The sequence below is a fragment of the Varroa jacobsoni genome, unplaced genomic scaffold, assembly GCF_002532875.2.
Source record: "Varroa jacobsoni isolate VJ856 unplaced genomic scaffold, vjacob_1.0 scaffold_752, whole genome shotgun sequence".
In the NCBI taxonomy this organism is placed as follows: domain Eukaryota; kingdom Metazoa; phylum Arthropoda; class Arachnida; order Mesostigmata; family Varroidae; genus Varroa; species Varroa jacobsoni.
The window spans coordinates 200,188-225,128 of NW_019213654.1; the positions used below are offsets into that span (position 1 = coordinate 200,188).

The 24,941-nt window shown below is 41.0% G+C and overlaps 1 protein-coding gene across 6 annotated transcripts in view; it reads left to right on the forward strand.

The window, feature by feature from the left end:
• Positions 1-24,941, forward strand: part of LOC111263279 (uncharacterized) — a 60,623-nt gene that overhangs the window by 18,704 nt on the left and 16,978 nt on the right. The window contains exon 1 of one of the 6 annotated variants that reach the window (XR_015312232.1): positions 6,598-6,662. The exons of the other annotated variants lie outside the window; for them this stretch is intronic. The gene's annotated coding sequence lies outside the window, so the exon portion shown is untranslated. Of the gene's footprint in view, positions 1-6,597; positions 6,663-24,941 lie in introns of those variants that run through there. 6 annotated transcript variants of the gene reach the window in all.

Sequence of the window (24,941 nt, forward strand, 5' to 3'; positions counted from 1 at the left end):
TGCCAGCACTCCCCTTAAATCTTCTGAATTTTAATTGGCTGAAAGAATCAAACATTGTTGCATAGTAACGAGCTAGCTGGTTGCCGTCGTTCGTTTCCGACTATTTATTTACTGGCTGAGTACGTTTGGGTTGAAGAACCTAGCCGCCGTGACGAAGTCGAAGAAATTATAATTAGAATTTGCGTTATTTACTTGAAATTATCAGATTCTGAGTGAAAAGGTGGCCTGCTTTTATAACACGGGTCGATAATGCGTTATTGACGAAGAGAGGAGATGGGGTTATTGACGAAATCAGCCAAAATTTACTATCGGTCAAGCTACTTCTTAAAAATGGAAAAGGCGCGCCAAGACGAGATATTGTTTCAAGCTGATTTTACGAGGATTTGAAATAGAAGCGACCGTCTTTTTTACCAGCAGCGACACCTAGTTGTAGCTGAAAGAGTTATGCAAAACAACAGTAATCTAGGTGTAATATTTGCCAGCAGACCCCAGTCATATTTAAAACATACAGGTCTCAATATGGGCCTTGCCTTCAAGTTCTCTGTCCTTGCATTGTATCAGCGGTGCACGTTAAAATCTAAATCACTGTTGTCAATACACGTACTCGTGAGCCGCATGTGATAAACCTCTGATCAAGTAGCCCTAGGCGCTGATTATATATGTACGATTTAACTGGTGGACGACATCCAGTCATCTAGTTCACATAACAACTTGTGTAACAGAACGACGAAAACTTTACCCCATCCTAAATGGGACTGAATTATACACAGTCAAAAACTGTCCCGATCATAAAACATAGCCCATCCTCCTTCGACCAAAATGATTGGCAACTAATTTTCTTGGAGGTGTTAGAACATAAGTCTTGTCGTCATAAAAGAAGCCTATTTCTTCTACTATTGAACAAGTTCAAAACAAATCGACAGTTTTAGACGAGAAGCAACAAAATAGTCACTGATTAAAGTCTTGGGGCCTGGCAAAATGGATGAAGTGTTTGACGATCTTTCACCGGCCCTCCGGCTTGTCCACTTTCGCGCTGAGTGTTCGCAGCACTAAGAAAACATGCTCATAAACCTAGTTTACCTAAATTTCGTTGTGGCTATGGCCTTCCTCTTTTAGAAACATAAGAATGCTACTGCTATTTTCTCCGCTGGTACCGAACCAGTAATTCGTTCAACGGCAGCCGGCATTCGAGGATGTGCTTCGCGCGTAAACATTTCAGTGTGTCGTTATAGCCAAAGGAGAAGGTGCCAGGCGGCTTGGGTGGAATAATGAGCCTCTTTTCAAAAGCATGCTTGCTTGAATGAGTGGTGATTGGGTGACGAGTTATTGAACGCGTGAAGTACACGGGGCGGGGCCAGCGTTCCTTGCATCTAGGCGTTGAAGGAGACAAATGACGTTCGCGTCATGCACCTCGAGCTCCATCGTACTTATCGACAGCTGGTTTTAGAAGGAGTCATTTATATGTCGTAACCGAGAAAAGAACGGAGAACGGAACTCAAATTTGTACTTTAAAGAAAAAGGAAAAAGGATACATTTTAGAGCAAACGACGGCACAAGACGAGGCGGTGAAAGGGTGATGGGATAACGGTTTATCATAATGAAGAACAAACAGGGAAAGAGATACGAAGATGATGAGATGAAACGACCACGTTATACTTTAATATACTAAAACAATTGATTGCTTTTTCTTTTTCAGCCCTCCTATGCCTATTTCCACTATAAAATATGTCTTTAACGGGGCTGAATAGAAAGCAGCCATGAATAGACGTTCTTGATGCTACTATCAACATATGAGGTACAACGAAGAGGGCTAATAGAGAAAGAACAAATGCTCATTCGGTATACACCATATAACGTTGCGTCGCAAAAGGGTAACTAGCCATTGAATCCATAAATCTAGAGCTTGCCTTTGTTTGAAGTGAAAAACACAGATAAGTATATAGCTTTCTACGTTATTTTTACTGTCAGCCTATTGCTAACAACAATATTTCCTAACTGAGATATACTTTTCGAGGCTGATTTCGACATTGGATTGACTATCGATCTACTAAGAGTTTTTACGGATTCGTACTACCTGTTTACGATAGGTCATTTACACGAGATTCATCGTACATTATATAAATTGTTTATGGCATTCTCCGACCTTTGGCAAGTATCAGTGCTTCTCAATTAGTAAAAAAATTGCACTATACTTCGTATTTTTTGCCCGATGACCCGACATTTTAATTAATTCTACTGTATATACATTGTCGACGACCGCGGTGAGTTGAAATGAAAGCGATCGGGATAATCTGAAGTTGAAGGTAAAGGAACAAGAGATCTTTTTCAGGCACACCTCATAGATCTACGGGAGTTTATGTAGCTTTAAGAAGGTACCTCAGCTAGTGTTAAAAAGCGCTAGCGCCCAGTCCTAGGATTTGGTACTGTGTCTACGAAATAGACTCGGAATTGAGTCTTCAGCTTTCTGAAAATTTTTGTCTTGTCTATAATCGATATGAAACGTAGTTGTTCTTCGATCCTAAATATACACTTTCAAAAAATACACAATTACGCATTTGTACAGTGTATATTTACCCTTGAGTTTCCTATTTTCATTATATATATATATATATGCATTATTTCAAATTTAACTATCCTGGGTAATACACTGTGTGTTTGGAGTACTTATAAGTTATAGTCAGACACATTCCGTTAACTGGTAAAAGCTTTTCAAAAGAATTCTAAATTATTAGTGTGTAAGTTAATTGTCCTAACAATATTTATGGTGCACTTTGTGTACAAGACCTAGTAATATTAAGCTAATTAATAAAAGTGGGACAGGCAGTCATAGTGAAACCCCTCATCGGTTTCTAATGCACATACATTTAAATAGATGTGTGTGTTTCTCCTTAATCGACCTTATGATCGCTCTCGTGTGTGTGTCACTCTCCAATCTTATTGAAGTAATGTTTAAAATGAGTTATTTGTTAAAAAAATAAAAGTGTTATTTGCTAGAGTTATTTCATTGAAGCCTATTGTTAATTGGCTGACTCACAAGTCCTATAGAAATCATACTCTTCAGGCCGCTTAGCTACAGGCAGCCACATCCGTATCGTCCATGGAATAAAGCCGCCCACAGTTCGATGCATATCGAGCACCTTGTGTCTCGGTGCCAGTTGTGGATTTTTGACGGGCTTACGATCCAATTGACGTATGTTTTCTTTGTCGACATAGCCAAAGGCCCTCTGGGACATTTCACTCAACTGCCGCAGATCCTGTAGTCGATACGTAGACACTGTATGAGTGGATTCACCACCTTATCAATTCCGTTGTGTTGACAGAAGCCACTGCCCGATTACATTGCACGGCCTATAGTTGATCACCGAATGTATAGGGAAATCGTGTATACAGATTCTCTCTCTCTATATTGAGTTTTACGTCCGGCATCATCGTTAGGCATTCCGTCAGACGGCTGGCTCCTAGCATGGAACAAAATGTGTCTATGCCCGGGTTCAAATATAGACTATAACGTGATTAAAAGGCAAATACGTTAACCATTGAGTTATCACGTATATCCAGCGTAGGCATGTGTTACTCCAGTAGGAACGATCAATATTACTAACTTTGTGCTGCTGCTCCACGTTTCGAATACACGGAGACGCGCTGGAAGCGTGCTTATCCTGCTCTCTAGAGTCGGTTAGTCATTTTCTATAGAGAAAAACGTCCCAAGTCGTGCTGTTTGCGTCCTCGGCGGGACAAGAGCTCTACCTGTCATCCGAAACGGCCTTTGTGAAACTGTAATTAACCACCATTGGAAATTTTTAGCAAGCAAAGACCACAATGAGTCGATGTCTGAAAGGCGAGCCGCGAAGCACGTTGGGAAATCCGACCGAACAAAAGAATTTCAGCAGAGAAAAAATGACGATTGATATCAGATCAGAACTATACACAGATGGATCATTGACACGCAAATCTTCAACTTAAACGTATGCTGATTCAAGCAACTCACTACCCACTTGATTATTTCGATCGTTTTCTAATAACTGTTTGCCATTATGGTTTTTCATCGAAACCAATGAAACTCAGCATAGAAACCGCACGAAAGGGAATCCTCTTACTTTTAAAATTCTGGACAACAGAATTGCAAGGACGGACCAGTAAAGGAACAATCTGTGAATCGAAAACGTCGAACGTTAATAGCCATGATGCCGTCAACGAAAGAGATAATGTGCTACAAATTTTGGGTCTCTTGTATGAGCCGTCCTGACGGTAAGCATGACAAAGAAAAAAACGTAGAGAACTATATAGCAAACGGTGTTGCATAACTAAATATCAATCACTTTAAGATCGTAACACTGACGTCACAGTATCTAAGAACATTAACGAAAACACATGAGGTCGATAAACTGGTACATGCGTTTATCATATTTATAGCACTCAGAAGGTTCCTTCACAGTTTCGATGGTAAGACAAATATAATCCCTTAAAGACAGAGATGTTTTAAATTCGAAGAAATGCCATTACCAGCGGACACTTGATTTTAGTCATGTAGTGGCGTTGCTAGTAATTTCCAGCGGAAGCCTATCAAGTTCTCCAGCCGTTATTAATTCGTGTATGAACCGGTAGGCGCTGGCACGTATCTGAATTATCGGAAAGATCCCTCTTGCATCTATGGAACTTAATTGAGGCGCTTGAATTGTACTTTTGCATGACATCGTTTGTCTAGAAGCCGCCTGAAGACAGCGAGGCATGGCCCATGTTTAACAGTTGGCTCAAAACATGTCGGCAATGAAGTGCGTTGCGCGTCTTTTTTTTGCACCTAGCCTCTTCGAAGTTGAGCGGGGAACAAGACATTACATAGTACTGGTTCGTTATGACCGTCTGTGTGGATCTGTGTACGTATGCCATAACAATAGCAATAGGCACCGTATTCTTGCTTTATACTCGGCCATAATGTGTCACACAATATCAAGACATGTCGATACGCTATGCTAGTGAATATTCAACAAGTTTTTGATAAAAATTAGAATAATTTCAGGCCCAATTGAATTAACTGCAGAAAAATAGCCACGTACAGATATCATGGAGATAAGAAGTCATGTATTGGTTTGTAAGTTTTTTAATGCAATGGATCTTATCTATACTATTATATATGAATAAAAAATGATGCGCAATTGATCTGTTGTCAACTCACGTACTACTGTAACCTCTTCATCATATCGATGCGTTATAGAAAAGGGTCAATACCTAATTATTATCGTTTTTTTTTAAGCAGCGTAAATATGTACGCTTTTGTAAATATGTACACTTCACTCCTGAATGGGTCCTAAGTTTTATTCTCCATCTTGCTGTTGTGTGAATTTTCAGAGGTAATGTATTCCTGAATGGTGCAGGGTGATAAAGTTACGTACTGCAGTTGACGTACCTGCTTTGACAAGGTACACGCAAATCGTTCTATTCGAAGTTTGAGGTCGTCAGCGACATATCAAAATCCAGAAAAGCAGTCACAGTTCGTTCAGCACTGAAGGTTACATTTTTCAAAGCTCGTTTTGGCCTTCATTAAGAATGCTACTTGCAACCTTCGGCGAGCGATGCTAAGCCACCGTAACATGCACGGGCAGCGGCATCAATAACGTGGAGTAAGGTGACGAATATTTGCTTTGTAAAGAACAAAACGATCTTGAACGTCAAAAAAAGCTTTCTGAAATCCTCACCTTTGCACTTAGGTAATACCAACTCTACTTTGTTACACTCCAAAGTAGATATGGTTTCACACCTCGAGATTTTTGGGTTTCTGTTCAGGCGCGAGATTTAAAAACCGAAGCTCAATGAGTTGTCTTCCCTAATTCTGTTTTTAGCTATCACCTAATAATGAGTTCGACTAACCGATTCGAGCAAGACCAAACTACCGCAGCGACATCAAAAAAAGTTTTCCAGCTGCAATTGGTTTATTCTTATCTCGTAGCTTTCGCTTTGACCCGTAAGCAACATGGTGAACGTAAAAATCTACGCCTGCCTGGTCAAAGCACGACTAACAATAATAGATAAACGAAATTCTCTATTAAATATCTATAACTTTCAAAGACAGAATCTTGTAAGCTGTACCAAGCAGGTAAGCCCCGTTTCCTGAACCAGTACGATACTCGACTAGCATCATTCGCAAAAGAGTAATAAAAAAAGTACGACGTTTACATATTGCCTGCTCCTCTCGGCCTGGGTCTAGTGTAAGTGAATTATCACAATCTGCAAATGTAGGTGTTAATTCACAGCTAAAAATGAAGTGAAGGTCCATGACTTTACTCTGACAATTCTCGAAGGTTTTCCCCCCTGGGTAATGGAAGATGATTGAGTGTGTGCATGCAAATGAAACCTGGTCTGATGTCGGAAACTGGGTGAGCAGATGTATGCTGTGCAAGTTTGAAATTGGCTGTGCAATTTGACTACATTCGTATATGATACTAATAATTTAAAGTAAATATGAGAACAAGGGTGGATATTCTAATCTTCTTTATGTATTCCTGAAGCAAATACTAACGTATCCGACCATCTGGTGTCGAATATGTAAGACTGTAGTGCTGTAAACAAACATTACTGCGTGTTGCTCAAAACTGAGCTCTGCTCATAGTCAGTAAGTGGGTAGTTTCATCATTCAAGCGTATGCTGAAGGAGTATTATTAGACGCGGTGAGTACTCGAGCAGTTAGCCTAGAGCTTCATCTTAAACCAAAAAGGCCGTAGTTAGCCTAGAGCTTCATCTTAAACCAAAAAGGCCGTACTCAACTCGTACGTAACACTGCTACCTAAATAATTAACTGGAAAGAGGCATTCCAAAGGGAATCCGATCCTTGTCTTCCAGTTTGCAGCGCTTTGAACGATTATCAAACGCGGCCTTTCCGAGCGAATACGGGGGTTTTTTTTGCGAAGTTTGTTGCCTAGACTAGGCAAAGTAACCGCACTCTACACAGAGGATCTGCGAGAGCCTATGGGTGATAAATGAATGGCATCATTGAATATGCTAAAGGATAGCGAAGATCGCGTAGTGACTGGTCGCCGCCGATTCATTGGCTGGGTGTAAACCCCACAAATGGCAAGGTGACAACAAAAAAAATCAAGCAAAGCAGTAGCTAAGTAGCAAGCTTTCCCCTAAAATAAGAATAACATAATGATCCAATAATGAGATTAGAATGGATAGCTCTCTATAAGACGCAGTGGCACACGTATTTTTGCATATCCAAAAAATGTATCGATCATATCAATTTGATAAAATTTGGAAAAATGTACAAATACAAAATCGTGTTATTAGCAGTTGAACCGCTATTTTTTTACAACGGGGTGGTTGCATTAGGTTTTGTCTCCGTCGCACTGTTCTGTTGTAGATTTGCCCGCAAACAACTCTTAAGTGGCAGTTCAATTTCAAAAGTTATTAAGTTTAAGAAGCGTAAAATATAATATATAAGCATACGAATTACGTATATCGCAGATACTACTGTTGATACTGCGCAGAGGTGCTAAGAACTTTTCCCAAGTGTAAATAAGGGTAGAGGGTATGGTTTTAGCAAGAAAACAAATCAGAATAGCATATATTGTAAAGTAAGGTATCCCCTGACGCCATTGTGTGGGAAAAGTTGTTCGGATGCAAATGGTCGCTCATCTCTAGCCATTACAATTCAACGAACGAGTTATACAATTTCTAATAAAGACATAACTAACTAAGTGAACCCGGGCAAAATCTACAACGCAATGCACGCAAGGAATCACTGTTATCCATGGGTATGTAGGGCCAACTAGCTAGATCCCGCAGGATCATAGTAGAAATGATTGAACTACTTTAACGGTCAATGAGATGTATGAAAAGCGTTTCAAGCAATGCCCCTAAGTAGATGGAAGTTGCGAAGATGGCACAACGAATAAGTGAATATTTATATAAGTTACTCAGCGGCCACGATATGTACGCAGCATGAACGTTTCTGCACAGCTGAAAACGTTAACTTTTCGTACTGATGTATATATTTCCCCTACGTGTACATTTGAGACGTAAGGAATTATTAATGAAATATGGTCCTTGACTGGCATTTGTTTGGACTTCTCATCGTACTTCCAGGGATACTACATGGATATGCCAGATTGTATATAAAATTATTTGAAATTTCGATATCAGTGTAGTATACGATTTACTTCGATGGCTCCGGACTCGACTTCTGTGATGTTACGGCATCATTACGAACGGCGATAGAACGTTTTTCTACCATTTCGAATTGAACTGGAATTTGTTGGCTGGTAAAGGTGACGAATTTTCCCATATATTTCCCACACCATTCCCCAATGGGAAGAACAATTTGCCGAATTTGGAAATTTCACTAGCGCATCATTAATCACTTAGCTACAACAACTCCGTCTGACTATTAATGGATCAGGCGTACAGATGTGATATATATATATAAAACGTTTATATTTTTTTTTGCGTAGTTTGCGTAGTTTGTGCTGTATTGCAAACATATTTAGAAAAACCTACTTTGATGTTTTACGAAGCAAACTGATTTACTACTTCGCAGGTAACGAATCTTTCTGCACAAAACATTGCACTCAATAGACTGAGCTGAAATTTTAACAGGAATTGAATAACACCTATTGGATTTAGTGTAGTGAAAATTGTTTTCAAAGAGTCGCGATAATGTTTACTAGCAACGGCAATTTTATCTTGCAATTTCGGCTGGTAAATGCGACCCATCTACGAAAAGTTTCGTCTCTGCTGATTTATTCAGGTTTTCTTCAATGCGAAAAGAAGCAGCAAATGGGTTCTTTATGTCGCTTCAATGTTAAAGAAGTATTGAAATTAATACAGTGGCGTTCCGCAGAAAGATTAGTGCCAAAAAGCAAATTGTTTTCATTACCTTCTTTGGAAGCTTTCCAACTGGTAGGAGGCTAAATGAGAAGCCAGCTAGAATATTACCAGGAACGGCATAAAACAACGTTCTATCAATTTTATTGAGATTTCCGCTTTGGGCTTTGTCCACGTTCTCCGATCTCTGTTTCAGTTTGAAACCGTTCTACGTTTTTCTGTTTTCGGTGTGGTTTGTGGATGGCGCTGTGGGCTTTGACGATCAATTCTTATTGCTGCTGGCGCTATTGTTCGAGGTTATTTTGCGTGTGCCCTCTAAAAAGGACGTAATTTTCGTTACCTTCTGGTTTTCCTGTAAAACATCGATTCCGTAGGGGAATTTCTCCCTTCTTGCCTAGCCCCATTCCTGCTACGTTTCTTTCCTTTAAGTATCTAAAACGTATCGTGAGTGGTCCACAAGTCTTCATCCCGTTCTCACACGGTGAGTCCTCAACCTTCAAAAACAGCTGAGTAAACGTTCGAAACGGCGGGGTAGCGATACGGTTGGTTCTACCTGAGCACATGGCGACAAGAGAAATACACCTATTCGTTGCGAGCCAATGGCTATCCGTCCGGCTACACTGTGCCTTGTTGCGGAAGAGAGACAACGGAGAGTTGAAGGAAGAAGCCTATACTCTTAATAGCTATCGCCTGCAAACGCGCAACCACTGACACCCAGAAAGGGCGAACAGGCAATCTCTAAACACACGTTGAAACGGGTTAGCCTTGAGGCGATTTCTGCAATATCATTCTTTAGCAGAAATCTACAAGGGCCTGACATTGTATTATTTCAGTAATTAATCACTAGTGAAGTTTATAGCAGATTTCTTCGTAACATGTTTCACCGATAGGAAATTAGGAAACCTACAAATTTGTTCCTGCCTCATGTGATTCAGAACATTTTTTTTTTTTTGATGATTGATACACAGAAAATGTCCTAGGCAAAAACAAACTACAGTGCTTCAGTTTATCTTAGGTAGTAGTATGGATGTCTGCATAGGGTATACTAGAACTTTTTGTTCTGTCGAAAAAGTTTCATTGTCATCTTTAATTTTTTTTTTCGTATGGGACTTACATTTTTAAAGCTGTACTTTAGCATATTTAGTTCTGCATGTACATGAAAATAATTATCAACAGAAGTAATTTATCAACCTTCACCGGCGAACAAGCGTAAAACCAAAAGTTCACGAACTACCCTTTTTGGTAGCCACAATCAAAATAAATTTATAAATGCATTAGGAACTATGCCGAACTTGTGTTTGTTTTTTATCGAGTTAGAAACACCAACTGACCAAAAAACCAAAATCTACGTTTGTCCTTGATAACAAGAAATGGGTAATCATTAACCCCATAATTTTGAAGTCACTCGAGCGGCATATCTCGCGAAACGCGTCCTCGTGATATGATACAGCTTCATATAGCAAAGTGCATTTTTAAACGGACCCGGCTAGAGATAGTGGCGTGTCCAACTGTACTATTCAAGGTCTATAACTTTAAATGGTCCTTTCTGAGACTCATCCCATGTATTGAGTTGCGGCTCAATCAGATTGCCGTAGCACGATACTGTGCCATATCTAGCCAATGAGCGTCAAGTCACTATGGAAATATGCAAATAAATCCGTCGCTGTACTGCATAGTACGTATTGCAATATCAGCGCAACGGACGGCCGAATCCTTGGCGGCGGCGGCGGCGGCAGCATCATCATCATCAGGTGCACACAGGGCTTCCCATTCGTTTTGCCTATGCGTTATTTTTGGGTGACAGGAGTGGAACCCATCTCATCTGCATAAAATCATAACTTTTTAGAAAGGGTCAGCGACGTTGGCCGTCGATGGCTTTCCCCACAACAGCGACAGCAGCAATGAAATATCGCGGTTAACGTTGCTTTACTTTAACGGTCTACCTTCTTGCTAGAACTAGCTTCACCTTGATGTCGCCTGCTACAGAAGATCCAGCCCTCGCAAAAAATCCGGCGAAAAGTCCGGTGCCGTTTCGACAATTTCTGTGCTTGTCTGTGTTACACCTGAACGACTGACGGGAAAGCGTTATTAGGCTGGCTTGCGAGCAACACAGAGCAATGCAGAGAGTAGAAGCTGGGTACATGAAGGGAGTCGGAAAATGAAAGAGTAAACGGACAACGAGAAAGTTCGTTAACGCGTCTGTGCCATTCGTCGACTTGTCCGCATAGTGAACGTGACTCGATCATCACGTAACGACTCAGACGTCTTTGGCAAAAATAAGCAGCGACTAGCGGCCAACCCTGATAAACCCTCTCCTGAAAGGTGCTAGGAGAAACCAAGACCTCCACTAGCACCGAGCAGGGAGTTAGCTGGTTCTTCAGAGAAAAACCTTCCTATCTCTATCTGACATGAAATCTGTGTATGGGTTCTTTTGACCTAACATAACATATAGGTCAGTTTTAACTAAGATACCGGATAGGATCTTGCTTATACGAACCAATTGTTACCTGACGTAGCACAAGCAGACAAGAGGCGTGCACGCCACCTACATCGGCCGCCCGGGGATTGGCTGGTTGATTCTGCGAACGGGTAGGGAGAAGAAGCAGGTAACCTGTTTGTTCACGGCGGGTGACAGCGACAACAAGTACTTGACACAATTTAAACTACGAGCACGTCTGCTGTGACGCAAAATCGGTTTGGCAGGAGGAAAAAAGGACGAGGTAGGCGTGGGCGGCTTTGAGCGCCCCGATCAGGAAGAATAGGAGTGGCCTCGTTTGCCAGTTCTGCTTTTCAGTTGCAACGAAGTAAGCACGAACGGGACAATTACACAGCTCTCTACGCTGTTTCATATCAAAAGCGCATGATTCGACCACGAAAGATATACTTGTATGTAAGGCATCATATGTAGTAAGGTTGCATATGCACAGCAACGCACGCTAGACATCCCTATATAGTTCAAATGAAATCAACACGGTACCATATAAGCTTTCTAGCCCTTCAGCCCTACGTATAGATCAAATAACAAAACCAATCTGTTTACCGCCTATTGTGACAAAAAATGGCCTACGGCTAATTATAGCTGCAAGACTGCCAGACAATTTTAAAATAGATCATTTGTTCTCAGCTAGATAATCGGTATAAACGTAGCTAGATAAACCTTTTAAACAGGCTCCCAAGGTTATATCTCCTATTGAAATTGAAATACGATTGGAAAATGGGGCTCGTTAGAATTTGTTTAGCGACTACGACTTATAAAAGGCATAGACGTCTGTTTTGTCACATTCAAAACTGTCATATGTCGTTGTTTTGAGGTACGATCAGTGCCTGGATCACCTTCATCATTAAAGGTGGCAGGGATGTTTAGTTTTTAGTAATGTATCTGTTTGGATAATTACTATTGCATACAATTGCATGCGATAAAAGGAAGAGAACGTCAACGCGCGGGTATCGATATCAAAACTAAAAACAGGCAAAACCAAGAAATAAGAAGAAACTATCTACTGCGCCGTCTTTCTCTGGGGTGTTGAATCTGTACTAGTGCATTGAGTTTGCGTCGTATAATATGCGGTCTATGCTGTGTTTTATAGAAATCACAATACGTTTACACCTACCATCGCTTGGATTTTTTGAAAAAGTGCTTACTATTTATATAAATTAGCTGCTAGTTGAATGATCTGTCGGAAGTTGCTTCGTGTTAAAGGCGACTATTACGGGAGTTGTAGGACAACTTACAACAGAGTAGTAAGACTACTTTACCGCTGCAACATACGGCCGACAGGCAAAGCATATTGCTCGTGAGAAATCGACTTAAAGAAGAACCTAATATCAATTTCGGTATAGGTACATACCCCGGGATTAAGATGAGACATTGAACAGGCAGATTGTCGAAGCTAGTTAGAGCTCTCAAATAAAAAAGAAAATTATATTTAACTAACATTAAGTTACCAGTAGGAATGGAATACGGACGGAAATTTGCGTGTAAGCTATGTACTATGAATTCATGTCGGGTCAGACGGCAACATAGGAGGTCTCTTTACACACATTCAGTTAGTTTTCTAGATAAGATTGGAAATGTCGCTTCATGATAAACCTGAAAGTATAGATATACCTTATTTGGAAAATTCTAACGAACATTAGATAAATGTTCGTTAGAATTATCAAAATTTTTAACAGAAAATTGTTTAAACTCTTGTTCTTGTTTATGTACATTTTTAACAACAAGTTATAAGCAAAATTTTAAATCTGAATGGATTACCCTGTAAATTTAATTTCTCGTAAAGCTGGCCAATTAGACAAAACATTTGTGCCCAACTGGCTTGCTCTACAATGACCTATATTTTTACTTTTCGACGTTCAAACGCTTTCATTTGCAATTCGTTCCATTCTTGCATGCTTCGTCACCAAATTTGCACGCAACGTATGACTCTGTTCACGGAAATTCAGTATTCCAAAATGTATTAGCCACATAAAGCAGGCAATAGTCAAAATGAGATTCCTAATTTCCTGTCTCCTTCTACCTAAAGATGTTTTCGCAACAGAGATCATTGGTCCTTGACTCAGGACGAAGCTGTCTGTGTACTAGCAGGCGGCCGTTACTGCGCTGCGACCACTGCTACTGTTATTGCTAAATCAAGAAACACATGGAGGTAGACAGTCGGCGGGGTTACAGCAGGCACATCAGCTAACTCAGGCCTATAGACCACTAGGACGGTGGCCATTACCGCCGCTAGTGGTCGGTAAACGATGTGAGCATCTGTTTCCAGCGACGTACATGCAATGCCATCGCTGCGGTATGGAACCTTGAAATAGCAGTTGCCGGCATAGAGCCAGGCCGTCAAGAAGTCTGCGCTTCGTTTACCCAGATTCCCACATAGCTCTCTTGGTTCAATCGCTAGTGAGCTGTTACCTAGACCACTAGTTCTAGCATTATGTGAGGCTGAAGTAGCAGCTGCCAACCTGTACATACAACGTTGTCGTCTCCATCTCCTCCACCCGCTTTCTTTCCTCGTCTCTTCGCTGCTTCTTCGTTTTCGTTCGTTCGAGTCCATTCCCATCCGTTCGTTGCATTCGCTTCTGGTTCCTCTCTTCTCTGTTTTCCCGCTCTCTCGTTTTTTCCGATGGCGTTGCCTGTGTCGCTGGGTGCCTGCTTCGCCTGCCTGTGTACTTCGATATAAAGCTCGAAGCTGGTGGAGGTGGAGACGAAAAGCAACCGACAAACTGCATGGCGGCTGGTTGCTTTCCTGACCGCTACCGCTATCGAACGCTCCGCCTTCCGCTCGGCCTTGTACTGCGGCTGCTGGTTTGTGTTTTTGTTCCACCTCGTTGGTTTCTATCCATCGCTCCTTGCTGGCAGCTCGTGGCACTGGTGAGGCTACAGCTGCTGCTGCTCGCGGTGGCCGTGGGGACAACGATGGCGCAGGCCTCCCCCTGTAGCGATCTGTTTGCTTCGAGGAGAGAGACGGAGAAAGTGAGTGAAAGAGAGGCGAGCGAGCAAAGACGACGAGACGAGAGTCCTAGAAACGTTGGGTACGCGTAAGAGGGGTACAGCAGCAAAGATGTTAAAACGAGTGTACCAAGAAGTGTGGGGGGCTGTGTAGAGGCGGCAACGAAGGTTTGCTCTTCTCCTTTCTTCCACTTCTGCTTCGTGCTTCGGCTTCTGTAGCTGGCCGTTCTCTTTTAGCGGCATTTCCGCGCAACGGATATGGCTCCAGGCAACAGGCCGTGGGAGGTATCCAAGGTAAAGGACGAAAGCCGAAAGTAAGCGGGGGAAATGAAGAATCGTACATGTACGATTTCGCTGGCGGGTTGTCAGCGAAAGATGGCCCGTTCGCTGCTCGTTTCTTCGCTAGCGATGTTTAAATGAAACAGCGTTACGCTGGCCTCGTCACACACGTCCTACTCGGAGAAACAGCCTGCCGGCGTCTCCTGCACAACCTTTCAGGTGGAAAAAGGATGCAGACAGAATACAGGGAAAAAGCAAAAGTAGACTTAAAAGTAAAGTACAACTCCGAAACAAGTAAAATGACAATTGTGCATACGTAAAACATATTGAGCTAACGCTTTTAACGGTTACTAGCATGCTTGCATCGTTCTGCCTCCCAAAAATGATGATTCATTAATCGTCCTTAAGACGATCGTCAACGGTTACTAAGTTCTCCAGGATTGCATCCTGTTCTTGTTGACATCGTTGTCCTATGCATGCTTGCAGGCCGCTGAATATAATTGCACTTAAATGAAGCATCATTATAAGACATCAAAAAATATCTCAAAGCATGCAACGTATTAATCGGATGAAATGGATGCATGGGAGAACTTCGCTACATGTGCTACACATTGTGGCATATGTGTCACGTTATGAGCTCGATTGTTCATTATCTTCTTTCGGTTATCCATTTCACCCTATGTTACTCTTTTAAATGTTGACGCTCTTACTACTAAGGTTTTTCAAATTTCTTTTGTTTTCAGTGTAGCTGAATAGTTTCAATAACTTGTCTACACCTGATTTTTGAGAAGCCTGTGCTGTTCACATAATTAGGGATAACTTCACTGTAGAGTTATGAACATGTCCTGATATTCGTCTTGAGATTCGATTGAAAACAAACTTACCTTTCTTTCCACTAGAAATCTACTTCTTTTTATTAACTGTAGGACCACCTTCTATCGTGAATATCCGCTGTAAATTACACATGGCGGTGTTCGATCAGATTGCAGCAATTGCCCAGTGGGCCTATCACTTCATGAAGGGTCGAGAACTGAAAGTTAGCCTCTATTGGTAAAAGCATATGGACACAGATGTGCCTGTGTGCGCTAACGTCGAAATCTTATGGCCATCTGCACGCGTTATAATGATAGCACTCGTAGTAAGAAATTCGTCGAGAACGCAGTAGGGACTTCTTTATGCACAGCGGCAAAAAAACATAGGGCTGTGTATCAAGTCAAGTGAAATAAAGATAACATCTTCATTCGCCAAAACCTTAGCCATAGGTATATATATATATATATATATATATGGCTAACAGACATACACCACTTTTCTCTATATATGGACGTATTTGCCAATTTCAAGATTTTTCACTACATCTTATAAATATGAAACAACAAGCCATCACTCTTTCGCATGCTCTCAACCCGGATTACGGTGAGGCCATTTCGAATACGGATAGATAGCGTATCAATAACACTAGCCAAAACCCATTTCATGGTTTGGTATTATTAAGAATTGAAATAATTTGATCTATGGCTGAAAATCAAATTTCGGAGAATCAAAATGTAGATAACCTAACCTAGTATGCCGTTGCCATAATTACGTATGATGCAGAAAAGTCTTAATGTGGATGTTAAGAGCTGCTAATAGTGTCTTGTGATAACCCAATATGAGTCCAACTATATATGGTCGTTAGCCGTTGAATACTCTAACTGTTCTAAATAGTACTTAATAACTAAAGTTGTATTAATAAACATTCAATTAGAAACATGCATAATATACTCTGGTAGATGAAGTTCCTTCCTGAGGGTCCATTCGACGTTTACATCGTGGTTTCGTGCATATTCTTCAAACTGGCATGTTTTCAGGATTAGTCGCGCCTGCATTTACACCCAGTTCCCAAAAGCCTCTTGGGCACTTTCCAATTCCTCGACTTTTTTCTAAAATCCCAAGACTAACCTCATTACTCTACGAAGGTGACGATAATAACAGCAAAATCCTATATATATATACATATGTCAGAGTGCCAGTGTATTATTATTATTACATATACATGATGTATGTAGTACACACAAAGGCCACTCGTACATTTAGATATCAACGCGCGTATTTAGGGAATGCAAGTGCCCTCTATGCCTTTGGTGAGCCGTATAATCTTAGATTTATTTTACAGTTGACAGCAACTCAAATTGGGTCAAAATCGTCATTTAACTTCGTTAGACAATATGAACAGTGGGTAATTGTCGACAATTTCAGGTACTACAGACACGATCAATTGTTTGTAGTCAGCTTAATTCAGAATGATGTATGCATTGAAACTTGCCGTTTTAGTAGAGCGTATCATATCTCTATAGCTGCTATAAGTATCGATGCTTCTGGTTTTTATTTGAAGAGTAAAATAAATCAACATCAGCTGCACTTAGCAATACGTTTCTTCAAGACAATACCCAAATTATCAAGTAGACGACTGGCAATCTCGTCCTGATTAAATATCAACTTCAACAGACGACCGACAACGGAAATCGAAGTGCCGCCAGTTGAATTGGAGAGTCCCAAGTAAAAGTGCTTTAGCATGACAGCTACAGGTTAGAAATAATCGGGCTTGTCTTGACAAACATCGAGAAAAAAAAGACGTTGTTTTCGTTGCTGCTAAAGCAATTGAAATCATGATGACGCCACTTGTGATGCCACTTTCGTTGAGATAAGTTGGCGCTAGTGAAATTAAATTAGACGAATTGCCATCCGCACCGAACGTCTTCCGGTACACCGTTAAAGTTATAAAGCTACAGAAGTTGTAGCCCTCGGTTAAAAAGCTACGGCGCTTAGCTGCGTGGTAGTTGTTCGTCGCATAATTGCACCTGGCCACCCCACTAACCCCACATATCTTCGAGTCTCGAACACGAGTTTCCATTCAATTTCTGTGTTGTTCCGAAAGAACGATTTGTTGGTTATACTGCCGTGCTGGCTGGGTTGGCAGGACATTATGAGGAGACTTAGTGTTTCTTTGATTTTCTGTGATCTGATGATCTTTTAAGAGTGAGCTGATTTGGCTAATAATGGTGCTACGATGGACGGCGTGAATATTTAGTGCTTTACTACCTACAATACAAAACTAAAATCCAACGTGGCAACTCAGCTGTTCCTTCTATGTAAATAAACGCTTAGAATCGTTTTTTTTGATATGACAACAAGAGCAAGCTGACCAAATTGAACTTCACCGAATTTACCTAGCACTTTCCCAAGGAAGCTGGGAAGCAGTATAATAATTAGGCAAGTAGCTTCTCTTAGTCCATTGGCCTTTTATATCGTAATTTTTTTCTGATTTACAATCCTCCGTAGTAGTAAAACATTCTATGACATAAGGTTTGTTTGTTCATAGTTACCATAAACACGTATTTGTAGGGGGTTCACATTAGCCACCCAGGCCACGCTACCCCTCAATATGGTCCACTGGAGGTGGGCTCTTATGAAAAATTCAGATTTAATAATGTACGATAAAATTACTAGCTCCTCCGGTTTAAGAATTTTAATAATATTGAAACTACAGATCGCTAGTAGACGAGAACTGGTGGTAAGTCTTTCGCTATGCTACAACGTTAAGTTGACTGGTATCTATGAGAGAATTTTAAAGATAAAGACATTGTTTAACGTTCAAAATCAATACTTAATCAGTGTCTACTTCTAGGCAGTTAGAGGACTGCCGGAATCAATCAAAGACTGCAACAAACGGTGGTTTTTTATTGCTCTAAACGTTTAAGGACGCAAAGAGGTTTAATCGAAAGAACGCGTTACTGTGGAAACTTTCGAGCAAAACAGAGCCGTACGTTATGTACCTTCTGTCGACTTATTCAGACGCGTGTGTTTGTAAAATTTCAACGTGAGAATTGAAAGCAAAACTCGTATGACTTACGTGATGACGTGGATAGAAGAAACAGAAGTGCCCGTAGAAACAATTTGCAGCTGTTACCCGCGACAAGTTCACCTACATTACAGCGTTGCCATAGACAGAACATGGACTAGCTTGTGCCATCCACCACAGAAGAATCGGCAGAGAAAATGGCGTCAAACAGAAAAAAAAATCATTTTGCAGGCACTACTGGATAGGGTAACGTACGTTTGGCTTCTAATCTTAGGGGCGCGTTGTGGTTCAGGTTCGAACCCATAGGGCATAGACAGGTAGACTTGATTTCGTGCTGGGAGCCAGCCAGTCGTTTAATGAAATGCTTAACGGCGATATGGGACGTAAAACACGCAATACGGAATAGATTCGGACGAAAGCTGAATCTTATACTCATAATATCAGATATCAGGGATGTTTCTGATGTCCTTTAATGAAATGAATTCTTAAATAATCTTAGCTAAATAATCGTAGCAGATGACGGTGTACACACCGTGCTTGTCCACAACAATGCTCATGCAAAACAAAACCAAGCCATAGCTTCAGCTTCCATAAACTACAAATCTAAGCCCGTATGGTTTTGACCGCTTCCATGCTTTAAAGAGGGCGATAGGTGGTATCACGTATCTAATCATCGACTCTCGCAAACAAGCCATAAATAACAAAATTGGGCATCATAATATAGAGCAACTCGAATCACAAGCGCACAGCTGTAAGGATTTCAAAGTAATAGATATAGCTGCTGGATATTACAATTGAGATACATTTAACTTAAATCACTATTATCTTAGTGGAGGCTATTTAGTACGTGATCTTCTATCCACTTCGAAGCTCAGTATATTGAGCCGCTAAACCAATAGCTCTCAAGACCACTATTGATCGAGATCAACATCTCGATTGAAAGTATCATAGTATTCGGCTGCGGCAAATATGTCGCTGAGTCAACCAAAATAAGGTAAATAAAAATAGAAGGTATTAGCACAAGGTATGGATTTCGTCAGTAACTTTGCTAAATCTTCCCTCAACCAAATCGATAGATGTCTATCTATCTCCTTTGATCTATATCACTTTCATCTGTTTTGATAGCCTTATTTTTGCTATTATCATTGATGCTGCTGAAGTTGCTCAGGGTGCAACCTGAAAGTACAATGATGAAAAAGCATTTTGCTAGGCACCGTTTAGTTACATTTTTATTTTGGAGCGCATGTCTCTACGAGCCATCTTCGTATTGTTTTGTTCTGTTTTAACATTTGATAAATAAGTGGACATAGCTTGTTGCTTTGTTAGGCCATACGCGATTTCTGTCTGTATTTCGTTTGCTACTGCCCTCTGTATCGCCATGCAGAGTCGGTCGCAGCAAAGCCAGTCGGGTGGCAGGAATCAATATTGGAAAACGATTCTGAGGGGAAAATGGCAATTGTAGGGTCTGATCCTACCTTATCCATGCAGATAGTATAAGATTGAGCTCGGTACTTCGCAAAGGAAAAAGATTTGCATCGGAGGTAATAAAAGCGATGGCGGTTGTCGCAAAAAAATGTCGTACAACGATGAACCCCCAAGCATCCACACGAATTGGTAAACGATTAATGAAATGAGGTGAATATGTAGAATATTTACATGTAATCGTTTGTGATTTCTATATATCCGAGCATAATTTTTCACTTGACTATTCATGTTTGCTAAGGTAGAACAAACGCAAATGGCCATATATGCAATGCGATGAGGAAATAGAGTTTCCTATGCTACTTTTATGTCCTACTTCAAAACGATTTCTTCAGAGTAACACACACACACACGCACACACTTTCACGTGAGGTCAGATTGTGCTGGTGCTTGTCGTATTAGTAGGGATTGGTAATGTGGTCCCACAGTTAACTTTGTTAATGTTTGTTGAAGTTATTAGGAGAAGGTGGATTCAGTGTTTCATTAATAGGTGCTCTTACGCCAGTAACAACTACTAGTCGAAAATGGTAGCTGGTGCGCCCCCTGAACAACGAAAGTCTGAACGTGAAAATACTATACAGATCTTTTACAAGTATAGATTATTGCAAAAAAATCACAAATTGAAAAGTGAGGGAAAAGTGGAGATAGAGTTGAACCTTGTAAATTTATTAATCTAATTCGTTCTTTTCATCCGCTGCGCCCTACCGTGCATGCATCTCCAAAAAATTTAAATTAATAAATAATGATAATCTTAATAATTAAGAAATGATAGATGCATTGAAATTAACAAACACAGAAAGGGTAGCTGGTTATACGTGGGCAAATTACCTGCCAGTTTTCATTAATTATATTAGTTCAGACCTTTTAAGGGTCGTCGTACGAACATCTTATTCCTAAACACTGACATTATGCACGAGTTCTTATACCTGTTCCTATGGCCAAAATATGACACCGTCTGTTACCTTAATCGCAACCCAGTTTTTAACCATGAAAAACTCAAAATCTCACCATGATTTAGAAGCTGAAGAAGACTATTTCTCACACATTAATAACGTATAGCGTAGTGCTTAAAAGTTCTGTATCTTCCTTTGTGAGATTTATGGTCCGTTGATTTCGGAAAAGTGATAGATTTGACTGCGAAAGACAAATCAATCATGTTTTTTATTAAAAAGTTTCCTGAAGTTCCTGGTAGAGCATCTCCGCACAATAAATGAAGTGACAGCCATCTAATGTTACCTATTTTTTAGCCATACGACGTTTTGCCAATTGGTGCCGATACGAGAAAGTTGAATCGTCATATTTCCACATAAAGCTTACCGTCATAACTAGCTATGTTCGGGATCTTGAATATGTTGCTTATAATAATTCATTGTAGTCTGTAAAACTACCCTTTTGCCGCCCCCTACCATCTAGCAGGTCAGTTGTTTCTCTCGCTAAATCATTTTCTGCAATTTCTTAGATCATCATTTACTTCATGCCAGGTTTTTGCGCTCACTTCGTACATGTCGCCGGTACTGACACAGCTTTTTTTGCACTGTTTGAACGATATACTGGACTAAGGTAGCTAAGTAAATCATTGATTGAGTTTTTCCTGTTGACACTTAATTTCAGTATCTAGTGAATCTGGCGTTTAGCAATTGGCCGTTTCCACATAAATCCCGGAAGCTTTAATTGCCTTTATGCATAATGAACTTGCAGATAAAAGTTAGAAAAAAACGTTTTTGTTAGCCATTTCTAACTTACGTATTAGTGCGCTGGTAATTGAAGAAGAATAGGCCGCGGTGCATAACATCGTCGCATTGTTGTCTATTAGATCTACAGGAGTGCAGTGTAAACTGGAAGTTATCACCTTTGCACTACTAGTAACAGCTTTATACGTTCATTTGTTGATAGTCGAACTATTATAGAGATTTATTTACTAAACAACAATTGATCAAATATGTCGCAAACATTTTTTGCGTTAAAAAAGACAATTTTTCGGCAAGTTAGAATTAGTATATCTATCTAGTTGATAAAAGCTACTGCCTAGAATAATGTGCGGCAAATTCAGGATTCGAGCTTTCATATGAGATTTAATGAGAGGGACAATGTATTTTGCCTCGATGGACCTTACGGTTTCCACGAGAGGCATTTTTTTTTAATGATTTTCGATACAAATCAATAATTGGCAGTGTAAGTACAAAATGTATCGAATGTCTGTATTCCGTTGTGTTTGCGAACAAGTGAAGGCTACCTAACTGGCAAGCGATACACACAGTCGCCTTCACGGTTTGCTATAATAGGACAGTACGACTGAAGATAGCGTTTGTTTTTTTGCAAAAATTTAGTACCGAAATGAAGAGTTGATTTCGTTAAGACTCCGCAACTGTCGCACCGAATCAGACATTTCACGTTGATAAAGGTGACGGGAACACCTCGGTGACTGATGGAGAAATCTCAATAGAACCACGGTCGTGGCCACGAACTGGCAGAGTTTTAGCGGGCCACGACGCCACCCGCAGTACGACGCAGTGTACTTGCAGATCTAACTAGATCAATACGAGATTGTTCTCAACTACTCGACCTATCGACAAGCATTTACAGGGCACAGTTGAGTCGATCATTAGAGATCCAGAAGCAACCTGAACCCATGTTGGAACACAAGCTACATGGCGACAACTTGTTGTATTATATCATTTGCTTTGATAAAGCTCATTTTCAGTTGAGTCAAATTTTATTTATTCACCTTGGCTGGTCGTCTCATAAATTCAGATCATCAATACGATGTCTCAGTATCAGGAAAGATTATACAGAACCATTTAAAACACTGCGTCATGAGGTGTATACGAGTCTTGCTGAGTTTATAGAACTATTACGAGAGATTTGCCGCACAACAATATTAGGTGGTAACAAACGGTGCGATATCTGTCACAACTTCCTCGTATATGGGTCACCTGTATGCATTGTCAGGTTCGCGGGAACCTGATTTGCTGCACAGTTTATGATGGAACTGATGCACGGCAAAACATGGCTGCTTTGCCGGTTCCTCTTTCCATTCGTTATTCCTGATTGCATTCGAGGGAAAGGTCCTCATCAATCTCCGCGAATATTCGCTCACAGTACCTAAAGTTTGTCTTAAAGGCTTCTGTTGCTGGGAGCTCGAAGGGACGACAATGGTATCGAGGTGGGTAGGAGATACGCGAGGTGATTTGGGATCATCACGCGAAACTCCAGTACTCTTTTGAGGAGAAAGATTTTAGCGCAGCTTAATTCTTCGGGATTCTTCAGTTACAACCTTTCCAAGTGACGCGTATCCCATACGTTGCAATCAGAGCTAATTTGAAGTCGAGCAAACTGAGGGCGGTTGCGAGGGGCAAGCGATGACACGCTTTGATCGCCCATGATACCAACACTGTCACCCTACATCCTTCAACATTGCCATTAGTGAAACTTTTGCAGTTCGGGGAAAAGAGCTACCCGAAATACAAAAATCTGTGTACACAGGCAAGAGGCGATGTACAAGTTGCCAGTGACCGCTGCCCTGCCCCATAGCAAGCTCCGTGTTAATTATGTTTACGGTCACCTTCAAATCTGTAGCTGCACCGTAGAGCCGGGCTAAACCGACTGCACTTAGAACTAGTATATCACTGGGTCGTCTACATACAAAATGGCTTCGACCAATTTCCTCACTTCTTGTTTGATCGCGGAGGCTCTTTGGAAAGGTGAAAAATAGGGGAGGGCTCTAGTTATCCTTTTGAGCCAGGGCAGGGGTTCGGTCACTCCTGTGTCGATGGTTATTCCGTTCTCCTGTAGAATTGCAGCGAAAAAGTTACGCATTTTCATAAAGCAAACCCGCCTCGACCAGTGTCAACATAACCTTGCCCCTTGGCGTCGAATCGAAGGCTGCCTTAAAATCAACGAACGAACCCAGCTTAGAGCGAATTGCGCAGCGTAACCAGTACTTTATTGACGTCGACTATCAGGATGCTGGATGCTGCTTCTGTGAAGCGTCTTCTCTGGAACCCATGTTAATCCGCCGAAGTGGCATGTACGTTGTACAAGTAGTTGTCCAGCCTCTTACCAAGCCGGAGAGCACTTCGCAACAAATTTTTTTTTTACTCCTCGCCATGATGATGGTGTTATTCTACTGCTTTTTTTTTTTACAAATCGCTAACAGACCTGCACCTCTTTACTATACTGATGATGTATCAGTACGTAGACGTTTATCTAATACTGCCGTGCAGCATAGTCAGAACGACGGCGTACTTGGGATACTCTTTGTAGGAGCTATCTGGAACAGCGGCTTTCTTGTTGCATAGGTTCCCAAGGCCTAGTCATAAGTTCCCGCTTTGTGAAGTTTCGTTGAAGGATATTGCATTGTATCGAGAGTTTCTCTTCCCAAGCTGCAGCGAAAAGGGCATTGCACTTGGTGACGTATTCTTCGAAGCAGTCATCTCTGAGGAATTATTTACAAGGGCTGAAGATCTAATCGAGCAAGCCGTCAAGCTTCCGTTACGCGTTAGACAATTGTATAGTCGACGTTACGCGTCGGCGATCAAGCGAGTTTCCAGCCGTTCAAAGTATTGTTGTCTTTGTGACGTATACGTTTCTTGACAGATTCTTGAAGAACAGGGGCTAAAAGATGAAGCTCGCGCTGTACCGCGGCTATAAGTCTGAGGGCCATCTGGATCTACCCAGAAAGACCGCAAGTATAGTTATTTTATGCTTGCGGTGGACGAAAAGGCTATACCCTACACTGGACAATTTCAATGCTGCACTTCCAAAAGCTTGTATACGTCTGACTATCACGACAGAGCTTGACGTCTAACAATACGCATAACAGCGACTTGGACTATGAGATCCAATGTCATCGGTATACACACAAAAATACTTGCGCCTTCTAACAAAGGATGATTTTTCATCTCAAACTTTACTCTATGTCGAATTACGTTCGCAGCAAATATGTGGATGAGTAAAAGTCCGCCATGTTCTAAAATAGGCGGGCGTTAAGGTATAACTCACTATCCAGCAAGCACAGTCTATAAGCGCGTTCAGAAAGGCCGTAGTGCAGCTCAAGTTAATGCTTATAAAATGATCACT